Source organism: Saccopteryx leptura, chromosome 1 (assembly GCF_036850995.1).
Source record: "Saccopteryx leptura isolate mSacLep1 chromosome 1, mSacLep1_pri_phased_curated, whole genome shotgun sequence".
In the NCBI taxonomy this organism is placed as follows: Eukaryota; Metazoa; Chordata; class Mammalia; order Chiroptera; family Emballonuridae; genus Saccopteryx; species Saccopteryx leptura.
Genome location: NC_089503.1, coordinates 25,192,246 through 25,217,573, shown reverse-complemented (window position 1 = coordinate 25,217,573; position 25,328 = coordinate 25,192,246).

Sequence of the window (25,328 nt, the reverse complement as noted above, 5' to 3'; positions counted from 1 at the left end):
TTAATTACAGAAGGGGGATAGGAAGCATCGTGGGGATTGCAATTTTAGATAAGGGAGTAGCGAGGGAAGGCCTCACTGAGAAGGTGACATTTGTGTAAAAGCATGAAGAAAGTGTTACAGCAAGATTTGCCAATAACTAGGGGAAGAAGATCATTCTTGACAGAGAGGGTAGAATGGTAGAAATTAATTTGCTGGCATAATCTACTGCACAGTTCCTGGCACATAGACGTTCTCTGCAACTGTTCATAATGGCCTCACACCCATATTGTTCCCACAATGGCATTTTTTTTTTTTACTTTGCATCTATATACTTGTTAATTGCAGGGTTCACTGTTTGCTCATTAAAAAAATGCCTAAATTTCTAAGGTTACTATCAGACCCCATCTATCACATATGCTGTGAACAAGTCCACATTTTTTTACTTCTCTAAATGGAACATTAGAAATTAACCTTGCAGGTGACAGGTAGACACTAATGCTGTTTCAGCTTTCCCAGGTAGAATGGCAGAACCTTACCGTCCTCAGCCATTTCCATAAGAAAATCTTGAAGATGTTAAAACTCTTCATTGAAAGGTGTATGGTGACCACTTGTAGAGGCAGTCCCTGCATGGAGCTTTGAACTACAGTTCACAAAAATACATATCTTTTTGCCCGATCAGGCATTGGCACAGTTGATATTGGACTGGGGTGCAGAGGAACCAGGTTTGAAATCCCAAGGTTGCCAGCTTAAGCACAGGCTCACCAGCTTGAACGCGGGGTCGCTGGCTTGAGTGTAGGATCACAGACATTACCCCATGGTCTCTGGCTTGAGCCCAAAGGTCACTAGTGTGAGTCCAAGGTTTCTGGCTTGAGAAGGGGTGACTCATGCTGCTGTCGACCCCCACCCCCGGTCAAAGCACATATGAGAAAGCAATCAATGAACAACTAAGGTGCTGCAATAAAGAATTAATGCTTCTCATCTCTCCCCCTTCCTGTCTGTCCTTATCTGTCCTGCTCTCTCTTTCTCTCTCTCTCTCTCTCTCTCTCTCTTTGTATCTGTCAAAAAAACAACATATATTTTAAATCTTTTATCATTTAATCTAATTGGGACTCTGGGTTCTCATACTCCTAGACTTATGGAGAATTCAATGTCAGTCATTCTTGGAGCTCCAACACCCTGCAAGTAGAGAGGTAGTGTTGAAGCCTTGGAGAAGCCCCTTTATTGCCCCAGGTCACATTGGTCTAAAGGTGCACTGAGCCTACTACTTCCATGTCACTCTTGGGGCATTGTGGGGTGAGGAATCTCAGTGGCCAGGATTTAGTCTCCTCCAGTTTATCACACAGCCCTCCAGGCTAAGGTTGGGGCCCCTCTTAAGGACATTGTCTTGGAATTATATTTATTGTTCTACCTTGTGCTCCCCTACATGTTTTCATTTATCCTTAATATAAAACATGGAAACCTGATCTTCATAAAAGGCTTCACCTTTAGGAACAATATCCAGGTAGGAACATATCTTGTATTTAATGTTATTTTTCCTAGCAGTCACATATCTCCCCTGAAGCAAGGCAGTAAGTAGATACCCAATGACTTGAAGAAGAAAGGAAAATGGTGAAATACACAGAGAAATAAATAAATTAATATTCCAAATTTGTCAAATTATATCTGCATGGTAATATCTCCAAGAGTGTTTATTATAATTACTGAAAATCATTAAATGAAAATTTATATGTGATAACAGTTATAAGTAGTATCGGTGTTGTTTTCTTCACCCCAGTATGTTTCTTTTCTTTTGCATAGCATTGCACTTCATAAACATTATTAGAAATACCTGTAGATAATTTCATGTAATGTAAATATTATATTAAATATCAAATAATAAACAAATAAGCAAACAAAATTAACTTTGAGTATTATCAACCTCAATTCTTTTTGGATCAGTAAATCACAATTTAAGAAAATATGAGAATAACTGTGATCAATTCTTCTTTTATAGTACATTGTGTTTCTGGTTTCCTCTAGGAAGTCTCTCAGAATATGACTTACAGTTAGTGACCCGAAATCAAAAAATAATAAATGACCCTCTGAGACGGTAGCTAGCAAATACTTTTGAAGTTGGTTGCAGTGATATTTACCTACATCAATGATAGGACTTCAGCCAACACAATAAAGTCATTTCCCAAATGTTTCCCACATAGAAGCCTTGGAGAATGTGGGTTTCCCACATTGTTTTAATGTGTTGGAAATCACAGTATTTCTAGTAAATTCACAAAAAGAAAAAGAAGAAAGGGGTATTATAGGTTCTTTTTGCTTTATTATCATATTTCTTCAGATCCAACCTTTGTTTTCACCTCCCTGCAAATCTCTTTGGTGAGTCATCTCTCACTCATCACCCTTCATCATACTGCCGTAAAAAGACAAAAAAATATTTTGTAACTCACAATTTTCTTTCTCTGAACTACTATAATATTATATTCTAAGTCAGGGAATATTTTTTTATAGTGAACCCTCTGTCAAATTTTATTTGTTATTTGTTGCCTATAAGCAGGTTTGAGTTCTCTAGCTAGACTATACCTTTCTTGAGAAAAGTAACATGCATAAATATGTTTTAAATTTTTATTAGATCTCATAAATACACTCAGCTTTGTGCTGGACAGGTGGTGGTGATAAATGGATGTTTTTATTTAAAGCTTTTGAGTACTTACCACATAAACTAAGTTCTAGTATTAGTATTACTATGATTTCATAGTATATTGCTCACAAAAATTAGAGGATATTTCAAAATCAATATGAAATGATAAAAAAAGAAGCATTGGATTTTTTTTATTATTAAACAAAAACATCAGAAAAGCAAATGACAAGTCAAAGAAAATGATTCGAATGTGCAAATGAGATGCAAAACCAACTTTGATTTCATTGGTGAAAATGCAGTATTCAAAAGACTGAAAGTATTGGAGTATCTGCACGTTCCTTGATCCCCTAATTTTTGTGAGCAGTATAATTACTAGTAATATACTAGTATGTCATATACATATTTTATATGCTCACCTTCATAAAGTAATATATTATTTCTGTTTTTCTTTCAATATGCTATAAAGTGAGTGCTTCCAAACATGTGCTAGAAGATTTGTGAAAATGTAGAGGTCAAATTTCTTATGATACACAGGAAATGTGATTTACTCCTGTTTCACTTCTTTTGAGAAATGTATTATTTCTTAGATATTCTATACAATTGACTGTTACAATGAAAATTATTGAACCAGGGAATCTTACAGAGAAGTTTGGTGATTAGATCCATAAGTTTTCCATGTAGAAAGATGCCATTCCAAATGGCCACATTTTAAGGTTATATAAATAAATGAATTCAGTAAGCACGTACTGAAACTAAGTCCCAGGTAGTGTGCTATGTACTGTGAAAACACAAAAGAAATATTTGCTTCTTAGCTTTTATAAGCTTTTAATCTAGTGCAAAAAATGTATATATCTAGACAAAACTGTAAAATTCCTGAGAAAGAGTAGACTTTCATTAGATGATATATATTGAGTTTAAGGCCTTAATAATTCAAAGTATTTCATATAGATAGATGAGTGATTAATTTTGTTTAGGTGGCAGACTTCGGATATTTTAGAAAGGGTGATATTTCCTGTATAATATGAAAGATAAGACAATTTTTACTAGAAAAGGACTAATGTAATGGACATATCAAAAAGACCGAAGGGTGTTACTATACCAAGCATACCTTGTTTAGGCAGAGCCTATGTTAATGCTGTTCATAAAATGTAGAAGGATGAAAAATAACAATGAAATGTTAGGGACAAATATTGAAGGTTTTTTCTTTTTTAAATTTCAGTTTCCTTCAGTGTCATAAATTTTCTAGTGTCACATTCTAGAAAATAATCATAATCTCACCCAGATAACACACAAAGATTTTAATAAATTGGCTAATTCCAACGACTTGGATTACCCAGAGATAAGGATCTTCTGATTTGTTTCAAATATAAATCGCAGGTTTTCCAAATACATTAAATGTACTCATTTTACTACACTCACAGTATCCTTACTATAATTATTTGTGTCTCAGTTTGGTACTTTCTACTGACACCTGTGGCTATAACAAAACCAATAGCAAGCCAATTTGAAACACAGTATGGAAGCTCAGTAAATAATGGTTTATAAAGCAGGTAAGCAGGATGATAAAATTCCTTCTTAATAACATTCTAGAAGAAGATTTATTTAAATCAGTTAATTTCAATGCATTTGTAAAATGTTTGCAAAAGAAAATGAGCTATCTGGAGGGATAAAGCCAGACTCGTTTTGCTAACTTCTATATTTTTTAAAAATTTTCTTTCTAAACACTTCTGACAATTCAGAAATAGTTCTCTTTATCATTTCTTTCTTTCTTTCTTTCTTTCTTTCTTTCTTTCTTTCTTTCTTTCTTTCTTTCTTCTTTCTTTTTATTCATGTATTGATTCTCAAGAGACAGAGAGAGAAAGGTAGAGAGAGAAAGAGAGAGAGAAAATCATTCATTTGTTCCATTTATTTATGCACTCATTAGTCACTTCCCACACGTGCTCTGACTGAGGACTGAACCCCCAGCTTTGGTGTTTCAGAGGATGCTGTAACCCGCTGAGCTGACCTACCAATATCTCTCCTATTTTCTAACCATCTTTTGACTATATTAAAATGGATTACCTCTTATACCATTTAGGACTTGGTGGGGAAAAAAATGAACTGAAACAGAAAATGAGCTCAACCTCTCTTTTTCAAACTTGAGATTTTCTATTTGATCTTAAAGCAGACAAAGGTATCATTACATGCCTGCAAGCAGAAAATAGTTTTTCCCCCCTAAAGATCACTTTGTACATATTCTTTTGGAAAAAAAAAATACCAATATATAGATAAATAGGCATACTGGATAAATTATAGAAAAATGATTTCTGAGATTGGAAATAACTTATCCTTTACCAAGAACATATGGAACAGTTTTATTTGTGTTAATGTAACTCTGAAAGTAACCTGAAAACAAGTAATTTTTAAAAGAAGTGTATTTAGCATCTGTATAACAAAATGAAAACTATCCAGCTATTAAAAAGAAGGAAATCTTACCATTTGCAGTAGCATGGATGGACCTGGAAAGCATTATGTGAGTGAAATAAGCTAGTCAGAAAATGACAAGTGCTGTATGATTTCACTGATTTGTAGAATCTAATGAACAAAATTAACTAAGAAGCAAAACTGAGTCGCATACATAGTGAGCAGGATGGTAGCTATTGGGAGGGAGGCTAAGTGAGAGAGGGTGGAACAAATGAGCAAAACAAGGACAAAAAAAAAGGAAATAGGACTCAAGGACATGAGCAACCTTGTGGTGATTTCTGGGAAGGAGTTAAAGGAGGGTACAGGAAAAATAAATGGTGGACAAAGACTTGACTGGCGGGGCAGTAAACACACCATAACAGTGTACAGAGATGTGTTGTAGAATTGGGCACTTAATACCTGTATAATTATGTTAACCAGTATCACCACAATAAAATCAATAAAAAAAACACAAAAGTATTAAAAAATTTTACTTGATGCACCACTTGCCATGTAACATTCTTTTCTTATTGAAAATAACTTTATTATAGTACAGTAATACAAATGTAAAAGTCTATTTTGATACATTTTATATTGAATTTATTGGAGTGACATTGGTTTCTAAAAACATACGTATTTCAAGTGCAGAACTCAACAAAACTTTATCTGCACACTGCATCCTGTGGCCATCCCCCAAGCAAAGTCTCTTTCCATCTCCATTTTCCCCTTGCCCGCTTCTTCCAACTAGTTTCCCCTTTCCCTCTGGTGATTGCACACCTGTTTGTTGCATATATGTATACCTACAGAATGTATTATAGTTTATCTTCAAGGGGTATTAGGTCAATTCACATATACATGTTCCAATTTTATGTCTCCTCTGTCTTTTGTTGTATTATTGTCAATACATTTAACTTTTTATATAAATCTGAAACTACATTGTTATAATTTTTATTTAATTCATGATATGCTTTTAAAGGTTTGAATATTAATTGAGATTTTTATTTGTACATTTACCAACAAGTAACCGTTTCTGTTAATCTTCAGTTTTTTTCATGTAGATCCAGATTTCCATGAAACAATTTTCTTCTAACTGAAAGACTTCTGCTAGCACCTTTTATTATGTGAATGTTGATAAATTATTTCAACTTTCTTTTGATATATTCACTGGAGAAATAATTCTAGATTACCATTTTTTTTCATTAAGTACTCTAAAGATTTTCCTTCAGTCTTCTCATTTGTATATTTCCAGTGAGAAATTTGTTAATGTTCCAATCTTTGTTATAACTGTCTATAACGTGTTACATTTCTCTGATTCCTTTTAAGGTTTCCTTATATTATTTAATTATATCAATTTGATTTTATGCCTTGTATATTTATCAAGTTTCTTGTGCTTGAGGCTTATTGAAATTCTTGGGTGAATTTTGGTCATGATTCCTTCAAATACGTGTATTTTTTATTCCCAACCCACTTTAGGGATGTGTGTTTGGCAGCATAGCTGCATTAATTGTCTTACCCATCATTGAGTCCCTATTCATTTTTTAAATTCTTTCTTCTCACTTTCATTTTGGATTATTTTAGTTGCTACTTTTCAAATTTATAAATTTTTAAAGAAATATTCTATCTGCTTTAATATTGACATTAATTTCATAGAATAAATATAATAATCACTTCTTATGACAATTCATCATTATATAGCAATACATTGCATAATACAAAAATATATATAATTTCTTAATAAACATTTCTTCATTTAGTTTCTCATTACACTTAACTTAGCTCCTACATACATTTACTTTTTCATATATACTTTTTTATTTTTCTTAAGCGAGAACCGGGGAGACAGAGACAAACTCCCTCATGTGCCTTGACTGGGATCCACCTGGCAAGCCCCCTATCGGGAGATGCTCTGCTCCTTTGGGGCATTGCTCCATTGCTCAGCAAATGAGCTATTTTAGTGCCTGAGGCAAGGCCATGGAACCATCCTCAGTGCCCAAGGCCAACTGCTCCAATGAAGCCATGGCTGCAGGAGAGGAAGAGAAGACGGAGAGAGAGAAGTGAGAGGGGGAGGGGTAGAGAAGCAGATGGTCACTTCTCCTGTGTGCCCTGACTGGGAATCAAACCTAGAACATCCATACTCCAGGTGACGCTCTACCACTGAATCAACTGGCCAGGGCCTCCATACACTTTTGAAACAAGCAGGGATATCTATATTTCTGAGTTTTTTAATGCTGTTTGTTTCTCCATTTTCTACCTGTTCATATTTAAATTGGGCTATAAAATATATGTCAATGGAATCTTATATGTTGTCCTTTACAAACTTTTTTTTTTTGCTTTACCAGAGTAATTCTTTTAAAAATATTGTTTTTAGTATTACTTATATTAATTTTGCCGTCTGTAGTATTTACTTTTTTTTTTTTTTTTTGGTCTAACAATGCTCTTGTCTTAAGGTCAAAACTGTATTCTTGAAATCTCCATATGTAATCCCCCCCTTAATTTTTCCCATCACAGTGCTCACTAAATGAGTCAAAATGAACCATCATTGTTGTAACAATACATTACTTTACATTTATCTTTATTTTATTATCAGACATTTTAGCATGTTTTCTACAGAATTTAACTGACCAGAAGCTATGAGGTACTTAGAGATTTTGTAAAAATAATTTAACTAAAATTTGGTTATGTTTTAGAATGTTTAATCATGGTAGTCATACCTTCTCACAGGTACAAATGTACGTTAAAAAGTGGGGAGAAGCCCTGGCCAGTTGGCTCAGCGGTAGAGCGTCGGCCTGGCGTGCGGGGGACCCGGGTTCGATTCCCGGCCAGGGCACACAGGAGAAGTGCCCATTTGCTTCTCCACCCCCATCCCCTCCTTCCTCTTTGTCTCTCTCTTCCCCTTCTGCAGCCAAGGCTCCATTGGAGCAAAGATGGCCTGGGCGCTGGGGATGGCTCCTTGGCCTCTGCCCCAGGCGCTAGAGTGGCTCTGGTCACAAAAGAGCGATGCTCCGGAGGGGCAGAGCATCGCCCCTGGTGGGCGTGCCGGGTGGATCCCGGTCGGGTGCATGGGTGCATGCGGGAGTCTGTCTGACTGTCTCTCCCCGTTTCCAGCTTCAGAAATAAAAAAAAAAAGTGGGGAGAAGTCAGTTTGCAGTGGCTAATGAATTTTCATTATCTTCCTGACAACATAAAATTAAAGAGAGAGAGCAAGGTGATATCTCAGATTTTCTCAAAGACTATAGTTTGACCTAGTGTGTGTGTGTGTGTGTGTGTGTGTGTGTGCATGTATATGTGTACATACACAAATTGAAGAAATCTCTCCTTAGCCATCTATAGCTGGAGCTACAGCTTTGACATCTAACTTTCCAGAATCTATATTTTCTTTTTGATATCCAGGCCAAATGGTATCAATGGGAGGTCTTTTTACTATTTTACATCTTGGGGGACCAAGATCTGGATATAGAAAATTTCAGTTTATCAATCTATCAGTTCTGCTACAATTTGCAAGAAAGTGAGGGAGACAGAGCTGAGTTGTCTTAAAGCAGCAAGACAGGTTTATGGAATTAAAGGAAGAAAAAGACTTATCTAAACATGTCTTCAGCCCATACATTTTGATCTATTTTGAGAAAAACTGGGGCCTGGGAAGCATGACTGAAATTAGTCTGCTTTTCTAAAGAGTATATTTCATTATTTTTATCATTTAATATGTATAATTTTAATAAAAAATTATTAAAGCTTGTCATTCTCTTTTTTATTATAGATCTTATATACTCTATCAAGAATAAGAAGACTGGTTTATATATAAAATGTGTTGCTTAAATAACAAAGATAGCTAATGAATCTGCTAATCACTATTTCTCAAATAGTCTTGTGGCTATGATTCACTTGGAGAGCTTTTAAAAATATAAATTCAGTTTAGTATAACTGGGGTGTAGGCTAGGATTCTTTATTTCTAATATGTCCCCAAGGGACACTGTTGAAGCTGTTTTATGAACTACACCATCAACAATGTTTTTAATGCCACACATTCCTGATTAGAAATTTATGTTCTATAGTTCTGTTCTGGTGGAAAGAGACTCTTGTTCTTGGATTGTGGCAGAAAATCAGTGATCTTTGCATCATAATCTAGTTTTCCTTTCCTGGCTGCCCTGTGTGTTTGGAGCTCTCATCTGGGTTATTGACTCTTAGGCATGTATCTGTGTTTTGGACACACTGGCTTGCCTGGTCTTTCTCTGACTCTCTGTCATTGCCTCACAGTCTGTTTATTTAAAGTCATATGGTGATCATGTGGATCGTATCTTCTGGGATGTTCATTTTAATGCAGACTTCAGTGGCCCTTCTAGAGCATAATATCTGTAGATGATCCCCTGCAATTTGAAATGTGTGATCTGAACTAAACACAGTGAAATTGAGAACCACTCTCATTTCATTTCCAGTACTCCATGACCAAGTTATATATGTTTCTTTGCCATCCATATAAGTTAAATTCAATGTCTTAATATTTTAAACTGTGAAGAGTCCCACCCAAAACTATTTACATAACTCTGGGTACCAGACTCTGTTTTGTCCTATGCTAATATGCTTTTAAGGCATAGTCAATTTTTTATACCTAACTTTTGATTGCTTCACTTCCTGTTCGTTTCCTTCTTTTTCAAACTTATCTGTCAAACCTTGTGTTTGACTCCTATTCACCGTAATGCTGAGAACACACCCAGGAAGCATTACTGTCATTTTCATTGTATATATAATTACCTAGTGCCAAATAAATGTAACATAATATATTTTTATTGAGCATTTATATATGTATGCTTATGGGCTAAGTTGGGAGGCAAGCATGATCAGGATATAATGCCAACTTTTAAAGGGTTTATAATTTAAGTAGTGTTAAGTGCAACTTAGAGTTGGAATCATTTTGCTAGACTATCAAAACATAACAGCTATTCCCCAAATTTCATGAATATATGTTTCTTTCTGTCCAACATCTCTTGGAAAAACAATCTACATTTGGTTTTTATTGTTGTTGTAACAAATGACAACAAATTTAATTGTTTAAAACAAATGTTATCTTATGCTTCTGAAGGATGGAAGCTCAAAATAATACTCAATAGGCAAAAATCAAGGTCTTGGTTGGGCTGAGTTCCTTCGGAAAGTTCTAGGGGAGAATCTATTCCTTGTTTTCCCAGCTTCTAAAGACAACCTACCTTTTTTGGCTCACAGATCATTTCCAGCAATGGCATCACTTTTACTACTACTTCTGTTATCATATTTTCTTCAATGAATGTGACCTACCTACTTCTCTTTCATACAGGTCTTTGGTTACATTAGGTTCACTTGGATGATCTCGGATATGCTCTTTATTACAAGATCTTTAGGAAAACCACATCTGAAGTTCTCTTTTCCCATGTAAGGTAATATCCACAGAGAGATTAGGACTTGGAAATTAGAACATGGTCATTTCTATATATATGGCAGGCATTATTCAACTAACCACACTATTCTTTCCCAGTTTAGTTTATATAGTAAAGCTAAGTCTAATGTTATAAACCTATATCTTTAGATAAGCTTTATAATGCAGAGAAATTAGAGACATCATTCATAATGACCACCATAGTGACTTCTGTGGTGGGTCTGTGACCCAAGCTAAGTAAGTGTGACAACTTCTCGTTATTTTTGTCAGAATAATTTTTAAAAGACACTCTTTTTCCTGAGCTTACTGAGTTTGTAAGTTATGATTCTTGAGTAGCTGGTAGCAGTATTTTTCCCAATATGGAAGGAGCTTACTAGAGAATAAAATGAAAAAAATGACAAGAAATGGAGACAGAAAGAAATATTTCTGTTGACATGTATAAAGTTCAACAAAGAAGACAATAACCCTAGGCTCATTTTATTCTTGCCATATTTGATATATTTTCAGCCACTTACAAGCAGGTCAAAGAGTTTGAATACGGTTATTGTGGATTACCTGAATCATAGGTAAAAGTGAAAACAGGTCAAGTTGAGAAGACAAAGGTTTGCCAGTGGGTAAAAACAAAAGTAGCAAAAGTAGCAGGAGAATCATTAGCACTACACAAGAGCAAGTGATTCTGAACTTTTGAGGGTTCTGCCTGAATATTTTTTTAATGGGATGGCTTTGGTGTTTTAGGGCTGCCTGTAGCATTTTACATAGCTATTTCAAGCTGCCCAAGACATCTGGTATGTATACATATGATTCAGTAGGCCCTTATTACATGTTGTAAATCAGTCAGTGGTCCACAACCTTTTTTGAGCCACGGACTGGTTTAATGTCAGAAAATATATATTTTCACGGACCGGCCTTTAGGGTGGGATGAATAAATGTATCATGTGACCAAAACAAGCGTCAAGAGTGAGTCTTAGATGGATGTAACAAAGGGAATCTGGTCATTTTTAAAAAAAATAAAACATCATTCAGACTTAAATATAAATAAAAGGGAAATAATGTAAGTTATTTATTCTTTCTCTGTGGACCGGTACCAAATGGCCCACGGACCGGTACCAGTCCACAGCCCAAGGGTTGGGGACCACTGTAGTAAATAAACTTGTAAGATAGAATTAAATAGAAAATACTTGAGTAGGATATTTCAGGGAAGAAAATGACCCAACTGAAAAGGAAGGTCAATTTCATGACTATGGTTGGAGAATTAAAAGGGATTTTTGGTATGAGTAGAGACAAGCAAAAACTTTCTTTCTTTCCTTATCAGAACTGAAGGTGAAATATTTTTATTTAATGGTCAGTTATTTTTCCTTCTTCCCATAAGAAAGCAGCTCTAACAGGCAGGTGGCTCATCTCTTGCCCTTCCTTGCATAATTGTGTGCCTTCCACACACAAGGGTGCCCTGGATTTCAGAGGGGAATACGAGCCATGTGGCAGAGATAACAACAGTGTAGATCCAAGCCCTAAACGGCAGGTTTTATGGCCCAGCAGTGGGACATTCACATATCCAACCAGATTAGAAAACATCAGAGAGAGTTGCCTGTGAAATTCTGAACTGACCTTTAATTAAAGCTATGAGGAAAGAAAGTGCCCTTCTTTAACTTTTCTTTTTCAAAGCTGTTGTGAATGGAAGACAGATTCAAGACTTACTGCATCAAGAATTTAATCAGGAAAACTGATTACCTTTCCTAGGGATGTAGATAATGGTTTTATTATGGAGAAAAACACAAATGCTTGGTGCACAGTTGCTTACTTCCAAATCCCGTTGTTTTTCTGACTGTTGTGAAATATTGGGTTCTTCTCCCTTTCATCAGACATCTAATTATTGGCAGCAGCCAGAATATGGAAATAGGCCTAATGTATTTTTTTCAAGTTTTAATTATGTCTAAAAAGATATAGCGTTCCAGTTCCATTTAACAGGGACTAACCAGGCCAATATAATTCAAATTATTCATGAAAGGCTGGTCCCCTGGCATTTTCCAAAGTATTTGGGAACAAAAACTCTAAAAAGTAAAAGCAAACAGGCAGACAAAATTTTTAACAAAGTATGTTAGAAAATATATAATATGAAAATAGTTCTAGTTATAAGCTTTGTCCAAAAGAAATAAATACAGTCAACTTATCGGTAATAAAGTTGGACCTCATATAACAGTGCAGGCACTGGTCCAGCCATTTGAATTTAATACCATATATTGCTTTCAGTAGTAAAGTTGATTATATATTTAATAAAACTTTAAGATGCTCTTCTACCAACCACTTTATGGCATTTCTGGTTGATTCTTTTAGGGAGACTGTGTCCTAATGAAAAATAAAGAAGATAATATTTCAAAAGCCAATTTCATTTTTTAAATGCCATGTAGAAATAGGACAAAAGAGAGAAAACACAGAGAAAGGCAATTATAATAGTATAGTAGCCCAAAGCAATGTGCAGGAAGATGCACCCCTGGCCATGACTTATGTCAGCATGACCCCCATCCGTGACACTGACGTTGAGTCACGGGTTTATAAACAGGCAGTGCGGTACCAGAAGAATGGATGAGGCAGACTTATGGATACAACCATTTCCCATCTGATCATTGTCAAAAGGGTAAAAATTCATGTCTCGGCCTCATCTGTTCTCATTACAAACTCTGTCATTGGAATGAGGTGCCGGGATGTTAATAACCATTGCGTCCCTGCATGGCTTATAGTCTGAGCGCTGCTGTAACCTTTTTAATATTCCACATTTGATTGGCTTCTCAATCCACCCTGATTTCTCACATGAAGCAGAGGTTGTAAAAGGTGATCAGGGAGGCAGCCATCCCATCCAATTGCAGAACCTTGAAAAGGTCGAGCACATATAGACTCGCCTCCTTGAGAATGTATCAGAAAAATGAAATAAAGGCCCTTTCTGTGTGTGTGTGTGTGTGTGTAACCTGAGATTTCATGATATCAGTTTCACACTAGAACAATTCAAATCACAGGAGTTAAAGAAATAAACAACTCATCTGTCCCCAGGAGAAATGAAGTTAGTGCTGTGGAGTGCTTGTTTCATTTCATTTCTAAATGAGCATAAGCCTATGCAGGATAAGATGTGCATATCCAAATAATGCAAACAGTATAGAATAATATTAAGAAAACTCATGTTTAGAAATCTGAATAATATGACTTCTAATCCCCACTCTAACATTTGTTAGCTGCATAACTTTGGTCAACAAACTTAAGCACTCTGAGTCTCAATATTTTCATCAGGCAAGCATAAAACTAATGTTTTATTTAAAGAATTGTTTCACAGATGGGAATAGCATAATTATTCACCATGAAATGATCAGAAGATGGTGACACACAGTAGCAGCCATAACAGTGGTGATAAAAAGTAATAGTAATGGTAATAGCAGCAATAACAGTAGTAGGTGAAATGGCAGAAATACTTATTTTAATGTATACTAAGGAATGAAAGTTACTTGGGATGTTTTGGTTTTTTTTACCAGTAGCTATATACCCATATTTTTGAAATAAATATTTTGATAAAACTAGTGTTCAAGAAATACATTAAAATATTTGGCTTCTGATCTCCAAAACTCTGAAGCTTCTATACAAGAAAAGACAGAAGGGTAAATTAATTTAATTTCTAATGGAGTTTGAGACTTAAATTAGATATATAATTTCTCATCTAAATTATATTCTAGCCTGACCTGTGGTGGCGCAGTGAATAAAGCATTGACCTGGAATGCTGAGGTCGCTGGTTCAATACCCTGTACTTGCTTGGTCTAAGGCACATATGGGAGTTGAAGCTTCCTGCTCCTCCCCCCTTTCTCTCTCTCTCTCTCTCTCTCTCTCTCTCTCTTTCTCTCGTCTCTAAAATGAATAAATAAATAATTTTTTAAAAAGTTTAAATTATATTCTCAATAAAAATATTTTTTTACATTAGCCATCCTAAGTTCTATTTTAAGGGTAGATATGAAGAAGGAGAGTCACCAAGCTGTAAGTAGTTATCTCAAGAAATGTGCTTTTACCTCTGAAAGGACCAACAGAAAAAAAATTCTGACTAGAAACTAGTTGAAGGTCCTCATATTTCACAAATTCTGTTTGTAATGCAAGGAGCCCCATATCTTTTTTTCTTTGCCCCCTTTGTACCTCAATAGTCATATTTGTATATAATTTGAACTATCTAGAAATTTGGCTTGAAGGAATTTTTTTTATAAGAACAACAAATACTAGATTAAAAATTCTGAGATTCTGTCAAAATTAGTTGTAACAAATTTGATTAAAAATGTAATTTGGGGATCTGCAGATTGACACTGCTAATGAGAAAGCCATGCCTAGAAATAAATAACAAGTGATCTTGTAATTTGCTGAAATATTATCTCCAATTTTCCAATAGAAGAATTATTTCAGAACCTCATTAATACAAATTAAATTAATACACTCCTATTCATAGTATAATGCTCTTTGTAACACTGAGTCATTGTTTTATCATAGTGATACTTTTAGCAGTGTTTGCAGTTGCAGCAGAACAGATTTTTAATGTTGAGAAGAGTGTATTGTAGAGCTAATGAAGGCCAGTTTGGTGAGGGTTATTACTTGTAAATTCTTATTTCACAAAGTGAAATTCAAATATCTGAAAGTAAATGATGTATTATTGGATTTCCCAAACAAGGAAAATATACTGTTAAAATTTTTCTTATTAAAATATTTTAAATATAATATAGGAAAATGTCTAATGAATTTATTGCTTGAAGAAATAATCAAAGGACAGATTTAGAACTTTAGAATAGGTAGGAATCTTGAATAGGATAAAAGAACACTATATAATCACCCCTTGCCCCTTCTGCATTTCTGTCTCTCCTTCTTCTCCCCTGTTTCATTCTAACACGCACACAACTGGGGGTGGGATGGTAGATGAAGAGACGGAGAGACAGAAAGTTACTTAGTAACCAAGGGAATGCCTTTCAATGGACAGCTGTTTTAATGGCTATTTACTGTAATAGTTACTCAGAATGAAAACATTGGAGATACAGTGTTTACCTTTGTGATTCTTAAAGTATAATAATGAAGCACAGTTATTAATGTAATTACTTTCCCACAAATTGAACAGATAAAATAAGAAGTTTTTGAGCAATAAGTAGATTTATCAATGTCTGAGATCTCAGTGAATAATCCTAGGAGATTGTGGTTATTTGAGCTAACATATGAGCTGAAACTATGACTACCAAAGTAGATAATGGATGGAGGACATATTCTATAGAATGGAAACAGCATTTGCAAAAACAAAAACAAAATTGATACTCACTTATGTTAAAAGATATCTCAGAAAGATAAGAAATAAATGAATCTATTAAAAATAGAGAGCAGCCTGACCTGTGGGAGTTCAGTGGATAAGGCATCAACCTGCAACACTGAGGTCATCAGTTCAAAACCCTGGGCTTGCCTTGTCAAGGCCCACGCAGAGAACAACTATTATGAGTTGATGCTTCCTGCATCTCTCCTCTCCCCCCCCAAAAAAAAATCAATAAATAAAATCTTTTAAAAATAGAGAAGAAATTCCTCAACTTGGTAAAGAAGTCTAAAAATTTTACAACTAACATTTACTTAATGGTGAAGATTAAGTGCTTATTTTTAAAGATCTGGAACAAATCAAGGATGTCTTCCCTTACCTCCCTTATTCCTCACAGTATTTGCAATTTTAACCAGAAAAATAATAGAAGGCATACTTCATCAAGCTTCAGAGTAGAGATGTGAATACATTTTTTTTGATGATAGACTCACCAAGAACTGCTTTGCATAGCTGTACAACCCAGATGGAAATGTGGGAATGCACAGTCATTTTTAAAATCTGAAATAGGACATGAACAAAGGAAGACACCCCTTTATGGGATGGAAATAAATATCTCTGTGTATATGTGTTTATATATATAAATATAGCATATTATATATATATGGCATGTTTGTGTAAAACTCAAAACAATAATGATAAAGTACACTATGTATAATTTTAAAATTATTAAATCTAACATTAAAATTTCAGACAAAATTAGTATTATATTTGAAAAAAATGGGCCTTTCTTATATTCACAATTATCTTACTACTTGTTTCATTGAAGATGTAGTCTATGTTGCTTCTCTAAACTTAATATCCTTCAGAGGTAGCTTACACATTGAAAGAATATAGTTTAAAAAATTAAAATAACCAAAAATGTAGCTAGAGTAGCACTGATTTTTCAGTGTAAGGACCCTCTGGAAATGAAAAGAATGATAGTTAATTGAACTTGTAGTTTACTTCCTTGACAGAAATATTTGACTGTCAGAGTCATTTGTTTAAAAGATATTTGAGCCTGACCAGGTGGTAGAACAGCAGATAGAGCATTGGACTGGGAAGCAGAGAACCCAGGTTTGAGACCCCAAGGTCGCCGGCTTGAGCATGGGCTCATCTGGTTTGAGCAAAGCTCACCAGCTTAAACCCAAGGTCACTGGCTTGAGCAAGGGATCACTCAGTCTGCTATAGCCCCCTGATCAAGGCACATATGAGAAAGCAATGAACAACTAAGGTGCCACAACAAAGAATTGATGTTTCTCATCTCTCTCCCTTCCTGTCTGTCTGTCCCTATCTGTCCCTCTTTCTGTCTGTCTCTCTGTCTCTGTCACAAAAAAAGAAAAGTTAAAAAAAGAGATATTTAAAATTATTACTTTCAGCAAACAACTGTTGTTTTAATACTCTATTCTTTAGAGTATTTACTGTGTAAAGAGGTATTTTTCTAGCTATCAAGATATAAACATATCTATTAGATATTATATTAGTTATATTATGTTAATTTCTGATTAAATTAGAAATCTCTTACTTATTATATGAGAGACATGTTTCTTTCATAGAAATGTCCAGGAAGGGGGTCTAAGGATATTACCAGGTTTCCCAACTCAAGATTTCTTCTAGTTTTGCTATGCTATGCATGGTCACCACTCACAAGTTACTTCTTGGTCAAAGAAGGTTGCCCCAGCATTATGTCTGAATTGCAGCCAATTCAACTCCTCTGTAAGACAATGACAGTTGCTGCACAGAACACTTTCAATTATATTTCATTGGTCAGGTATACACGCCTAGTTGCACTAGAAATAGATACATATGTTATTTTTTATGTTCTTATATCCAAGATAAAATTTGGGTGTTCTGATTATAACAGGAAGTAAAGATTGACTTTTTATGTGAGAGAAGTGATAGGCAGATTCTTGCGTGCGCCCCAACTGGGACCTATCTGGTAACTCCAATCTGGGCCTGATGTTGAGATCAACTATGCTATCCTCAGTACCTAGGCTGACACTCAAACCAATGGAGCAGCTGCATAAAGGGAGGAGAGTGAGAAGGAGGAGAGGGAGGGGAAGAGAAGCAGATGGTCCTTTTCATGTGTGCTCTGACCAGGATTGACCCCGGGATGTTGGCGTGCCAGGCCAATGCTCTATCCATTGAGCCAACTGGACAGGGCAGGAAATAACGGTTTTAAAGTTAAGAGTCTATCACAGAAGAATAAACTTCTTTATATAAATGGTAGTTTGAAACAACTAAATCTTGGGACAAATACAGATGGAAAGTAGTCAGTACGATATAGGACAGCATTTCCTAAATTCTGTTCTGTGTAACACTGCTCTGATATTTAGAACATTGTGCTGGGCCCCTCAGGTTAGAGGATGAATAGCTCAGTTATAAAAAGCTGAAATACCAGAGATGAGAAACGAACTACTTGTATTTACATACTGTTTCTGCCACTCACTAGTTGTATTTCCCTGAGGAAATTATTTAATCTCTTTTTATGCCTAACTCTCCAGGTTTGTGAAAATAGCGATTGCTTATTTATTACAGTTTTGTTGAGCTTCAGCTACGTGCCATGTTCCCAGAGCTGAGGATATAGCAGTAAACTATACCAAACAGGTTGCCTCAAATAATACACACTTTACTAGGGGATAGGGTGACCATATATTACACACACACACACACACACACACACAAATAAAAATAAAAAGTAATACATTTTTTGTTGTATGATAGGAAGTACCAAACAGAAAATAAAGTAGAAAAAGAAGTTAGAATTGTGTGAAGTTGAAGAATGTTTTTTTTTATACATAGTATGCTACAAAGTGCTTACTGGGAAATTGATATTTGAGTAATCACTAGGAGAAGAGCAAGTTGGCCTTGTAGACAAATACAGCAAGAGGGTTCCTAGAAGAGGGAGGAGCAAATATTCAGCTTGAGATGACATCTCAGTTTTGGGTAACTACCAAGTGAAATTGAATGTTTGCCAATCAATAATAATAACTATCACTTATTGAATGTTTTCTGTGGGTCAGATATTCTGAGTCAGCTATGCTATCACTATTTTATATATGCAGAAACTAGATATTGGATAGATGATATAATTTGCCCCAATTAATACAATTAGAATGAAACAGGGTGTCAAGCCCTGTCTGAAATTCTGAGCATTATGTTCATGCTACTTTATCAGACAAAGAGAAGAACAGTATCAAGTAATTAACCAATATTTATTGAACACTATTCTAGGATTTGTGATACCTCTGTAAACAGAACAACAACAACAAAAAAATCCTGCCTTTTTGAACTTGTAATCTTCAGTGAAAGGAGGTTAAAAATAGTTTACAGGTAATTAAGAAAATTATATAGCATAAATATATTACATCTGTTATAATTCAAAAGTAAAAACTGCTCTGAAAAACATAGAGCAAAGTAAAAGGATGTTGGATTATAAGTGTTTGCAATTTGAAATAACTTAATAAATTTTCACTTAAAACTCCTTGGCTAAAATTAGCTACTTCTAACAATTAAGGTAGAATAACTTTATGAAACAGGAGATTCTAACCTCATGAAAAAGAGTTATCTGAAATAGGTAGGATGTTATATACAGTTTTTATACAGCTCTAAGAAATATTAGAAGGAAATATAAATTTCTAACCATTTAAGGGTGTCCATGGTTCTTGATCTAGAAGAGCAAGGTAAATTTACCCCTGAAAACAGCATAGCTAATTGTGTGTGTGCGTGTGTGTATGTATACCAATACATATTATGCATGTACCCATTCACATTTACACCTCTATACATACACAAGAGCCTTTTTTACTAGGAAAATATATGCATACAAAATGAAAGCATACATATAAATATAGAATGTATATATTTAATGCATGTTTTACATATATATTTATATCATCATATTTAATAAATAGCATCTATTTCTACCAAAGAATTTAAGAAAAATATAACTTTAAAGTTAGTATGAAAATGTCACCTGCAGTTATTTATACTGAGGAAAAATGCAATGCAAAGAAGAAAAAGAAAAGGTGAATAACTCTGAATTTCACTAGCTAAATGGTATCTTTCTGACTTTTAGAATTTCAATAATAGGTTTTTTTTCTCAAATAGAAAAACTTCAATTTAAAATAATTTTCCTGTGGGTAACATTTACCTTTCTTAAACAGAATAGAAAGTGTCAATGACAGAATGGTATAAATACAGTTTCAAAGGACTTGGTATGCTGTAAAAGTCCTTTTTTTTAAAGTCATTATTTAAAAGAGAGAAGAAAGGCAGTAACATTAATGATCAAAAGCAAGGCTGGTGTTCAATCCTTTCTTTGTCCTTTGGTTTTCTCCTGATTGTGGCCTCACCTGCCTCAAAATAACACATTCACAAGCTGTTGCTTACTCAAAGTGCAGCCTGCTTATTCACAGGGCTTTGGGGAAATGGTAATGCAGTCTCCTCATTTCCTTTCACCACTACCAAATGCTAAGGGTCTTTGATACAGAGCTTAGAAAGCTTTGCTCATTGAAATCAAGCCAGTCAGAACTACTTATTTCAGTGAATAAGCCCATGGTTGTTCAAAATGACCTGAATATTTCAAAAATTTAGATGGAACAGGGTAGAAAGGCTGTGACAAGTGTCGCCATCATTCCTGGTCTGTGAATCTTTTGGGAAGGCAAAACCTTTTTTTTGGGACAAGGAATGAAAGACCATTCTCTTTAAAAAAAAAAAAAAACACCTACATTTCACACCATTTTTTTTCCTGATTGTTTTGTTGGCTGTTGTGCATGTCAATTGATAATTTTAATTTTGGATCATTGTAAAATAAATTTCTTACCTTCATAGCTGATTGAGTATTTGTGTTTCTTCTGTGAAATGTCTTATATAATTTGCCCATATTTTCCAGTAGATTGTTTTATCTTTTTCTTATTTATTCATAAGAATTTTCTTGGTTCTTTTTATGTTATGCAAAAATTTTTAAATTAATTTTAATGGGGTGACATTGATAAATCAAGGTACATATGTTCAGAGAAAACATCTCCAGATTATTTTGACATTTGATTATGTTGCATACCCCTCACCCAAAGTCAAATTGTCTTCTGTAACCTTCTATCTGGTTTTCTTTGTGCCCCTCTCCTCCCCTCACCACCTCCCTCTTATCCCCCTCCAAGTTACCATCACATTCTTGTCCATGTCTCTGAGTCTCATTTAATGTCCCATCTATGTATGGAATCATATAGTTCTTAGTTTTTTCTGATTTACTTATTTTGCTCAATATAATGTTATCAAGGTCCATCCATGTTGTTGTAAATGATCCAATGTCATCATTTCTTATGGCTGAGTAGTATTCCATAGTATATATGTACCAAAGCTTTTTAATCCACTCGTCCACTGATGGACACTTGGGCTGTTTCCAGATCTTCGCTATTGTAAACAATGCTGCCATAAACATGGGGGTGTATTTATTCTTTTCAAACAGTGCTATGGTGTTTTGGGGGTATATTCCTAACAGTGGTATAGCTGGGTCAAAATGCAGGGTCAAAATACAGTTCAATTTTTAATTTTTTGAGGAATTTTCATACTGTTTTCGACAGTGGCTGCACCAGTCTGCATTCCCACCAACAGTGCAGGAGGGTTCCCTTTTCTCCACATCCTCACCAACACTTATTCTGTGTTGTTTTGTTGATGAGCGCCATTCTGACTGGTGTGAGGTGATATCTCATTGTGGTTTTAATTTGCATTTCTCTAATGATTAGTGATGTTGAGCATTTTTTCATATGCCTATTGGCCATCTGTATGATCTCTTTGGAGAAGTGTCTATTCATTTCTCTTGCCCAATTATGAATTGGAATTTTTGTCTTCCTGGTGTTTGAGTTTTACAAGTTCTTTATAAATTTTGGTTATTAACCCCTTATCAGATGTATTGTCGAATATGTTCTCCCATTATGTAGTTTGTCTTTTTATTCTGTTCTTATTGTCTTTAGCTGTGCAAAGGCTTTTTTAGTTTGATATAGTCCCATTTGTTTATCCTGTCTTTTATTTCACTTGCCCATGGAGATAAATTGGCAAATGTATTGCTGTGAGAGATGTTGGAGAGCTTATTGCCTATGTTTTCTTCTAAGATGCTTATGGTTTCACGGCTTACATTTAAGTCTTTTATCCATTTTGAGTTTATTTTTGTGAATGGTGTAAGGTGGTGGTATAGTTTCATTTTTTTTGCAGGTAGTAGTCCAATTTTCCCAACTTTATTTATTTATTTATTTATTTTGCATTTTTCTGAAGCTGGAAACAGGGAGAGACAGTCAGACAGACTCCCGCATGCGCCCGACCGGGATCCACCCGGCACGCCCACCATGGGGCGACGCTCTGCCCACCGGGTGGGGGGGTGCTCTGCCCATCCTGGGCGTCGCCATGTTGTGACCAGAGCCACTCTAGCACCTGGGGCAGAGGCCACAGAGCCATCCCCAGCGCCCGGGCCATCTTTGCTCCAATGGAGCCTTGGCTGCGGGAGGGGAAAAGAGAGACAGAGAGGAAGGCGCGGCGGAGGGGTGGAGAAGCAAATGGGTGCTTCTCCTGTGTGCCCTGGCCAGGAATCGAACCCAGGTCTTCCACACGCTAGGCCGATGCTCTACCGCTGAGCCAACCGGCCAGGGCCCCAACATCATTTATTAAAGAGGCTGTCTTTACTCCAATGTATGCTCTTACTTCTTTTGTCAAATATCAGTTGTCCATAAAGCTGTGGGTTTAATCCTGGGTTCTCTGTTCTGTTCCATTGATCTCCATGCCTGTTCTTATGCCAGTACCAAGTTGTTTTGAGTACAATGGCCTTGTAGTATAACTTACTATCAGGAAGTGTGACACCACCCACTTTATTCTTCCTTTTCAAGATTGCTAAGGCTATTCGTGTTGTTTTTTGGTTCTATATAAATTTTTGGAATATGTGTTCTATATCTTTGAGGTATGTCATTGGTATATTAATTGGTATTGCATTGAATTTATAAATTGTTTCAGGTAATATAGACATTTTTATAATGTTTATTTTTCCTAACCATGAGCATGGTATATGCTTCCACTTGATTGTATCTTCCCTGATTTCTTTTAACAATGTTTTATAATTTTCCGAGTACAAGTTTTTAACCTTCTTGGTTAAATTTACTCCTAGGTACTTTATTTTTTTGTTGCAATAGTGAAGGAGATTGTTTCCTTAATTTCTATTTCTGACAGTTCATTGTTGGTGCATAAAAATGGCTCTGCTTTATGAGTATTAATTTTATATCCTGCCACCTTGCTGAATTCATTTATCAGGTCCATTAGTTTTTTGACTGAGACTTTAGGGTTTTCTATATACAATATCATATCATCTGCAAATAATGATAGTTTTACTTCTTCTTTTCCAATTTGGATGCCTTTTATTTCTTCTTCTTGTCTGATTGCTGTGGCTAGGACTTCCAGTACTATGTTGAATAAGAGTGGTGAAATGGGGCACCCCTGCCTTGTTCCTGATCTTAAGAAGATTGCTTTTGCCTGACCTGTGGTGGCACAGTGGATAAAGCATCAACCTGGAGATGCTGAGGTTGCCGGTTCAAAACCCTGGGCTTGCCTGGTGAAGGCACATATGGGAGTTGATGCTTCCTGCTCTCTCTCTCTCTCTCTCTCTCTCTCTCTCTCTCTCTCTCTCTCTCCCTCTCTATAATGAATAAATAAAATCTTAAAAAAAAAGTTTTTTTAAAAAAAAAGAAGATTGCTTTTAATTATTGCCCATTGAGTATGATGTTGGCTGTGGGTTTGTCATAGATGGCCTTTATCATGTTGAGGTATGTTCCTTGTATTCCCACTTTCCTGAGAGACTTGATCATGAATGGGTGCTGGATTTTATCACATGCTTTTTCTGCATCTATTGAAATTATCATGTGGTATTTCTCCTTCCTTTTGTTGATGTGATGAATCACATTGATTGATTTGTGAATATTGTACCAGCCTTGCCTCCCCAGAATAAATCCCAATTGATCATGATATATGATTTTTTTCATATATTGCTGGATCTGGTTTGCTAATATTTTGTTGAGGATTTTGGCATCTATATTCATCAGGGATATTGGCCTATAATTTTCTTTCTTTGTGTTTTCCTTGCTTGGTTTTAGAATCAGAATTATGCCTAACTCATAAAAAGAGCTTGGAAGTCTTCTTTCCTCTTAAATTTTCTGAAATAGCTTGAGAAGGATAAGAGTTAGTTCTTCTTTGAATATTTGGTAGGGTTCACTTGTGAAGCCATCAGGCCCAGGACTTTTCTTTGTTGGGAGTTTTTTGATAACTGTTTCTATCTCATTTGTTATAATTGGTCTGTTTAGGATTTCTGATTCTTCCAGATTAATTTTTGGAAGATTATATGTTTCAAGAAATTTGTCCATTTCATCTAGGTTGTCTAGTTTTTTGGCATACAGTTCTTCATAGTATTTTCTTACAATATTTTGTATTTCGGTTGTGTCAGTTGTTATTTCTCCACTCTCATTTCTAATTTTATTTATTTGAGTCCTCTCTCTTTTTTTCTTGGTGAGTCTGATTAAAGATTTATTGATCTTGTTTACCTTTTCAAAGAACCAGCTCCTGGTTTCATTGATTCTTTGTATTGTTTCTTTCCCTCTATGTCATTTATTTCTGCTCTGATGTTTATTATTTCCTTCCTTTTACTACATCTGGATTTTACTTGCTGTTCTTTTTCTAATACTTTTAGATGCAGGGTTAAGTTGTTTATTTGAGCTTCTTCTAGCTTCTTAAAGTATGCCTGTAGTGCTATGAACTTCCCTCACAGGACTGCTTTTGCTGTGTTCCATAAATTTTGAGTTGTTGTATGCTCATTATCATTCATTTCTAGGAATTTTTTTTTTTCTTTTACAGAGAGTTAGAGAGAAGGATAGATAGGGACAGACAGACAGGAATGGAGAGATGAGAAGCATCAATCATTAGTTTTTCATTTCATGTTGCAACACCTTAATTGTTCATTGATTACTTTCTCATACGTGCCTTGACTGCGGGCCTTCAGCAGACCAAGTAACCTCTTTCTCGAGCCAGCAAGCTTGGGATCAAGCTGGTGAGCTTTTTGCTCAAACTGGTGAGTCCTCACTCAAGCTGGCGACTTCGGGGTCTCAAACCTGGGTTTTCCTCATCTCAGTCTGATGCTCTATCCACTGCGCCACCACCTGATCAGGCCGTTTCTAGAAATTTTTTATTTCTTCTTTGATCTCATTCTTAATCCATTTGTTATTTAACAACCTGCTATTTAGTTTCCGTGTGTTTGAAAATTTTTGAATTTTTCTGTTGTTGTTGATTTCTAGTTTCATGCCATTGTGATCAGATAAAATTCTTGATATGATTTCAATCTTCTTAAATTTGTTGAGACTGATTTTGTGCCCTAACGTGTGGTCTATCCTAGAGAATGTACCATGAGCACTTGAAAAGAATGTATATTCTGCTGCTTTAGGGTGAAATGTTCTGAAGATATCTATTAAATCAAGTTGATCTAGTGTGTCCTTTAAGTCTGCTGTTTCTTTGTTAAT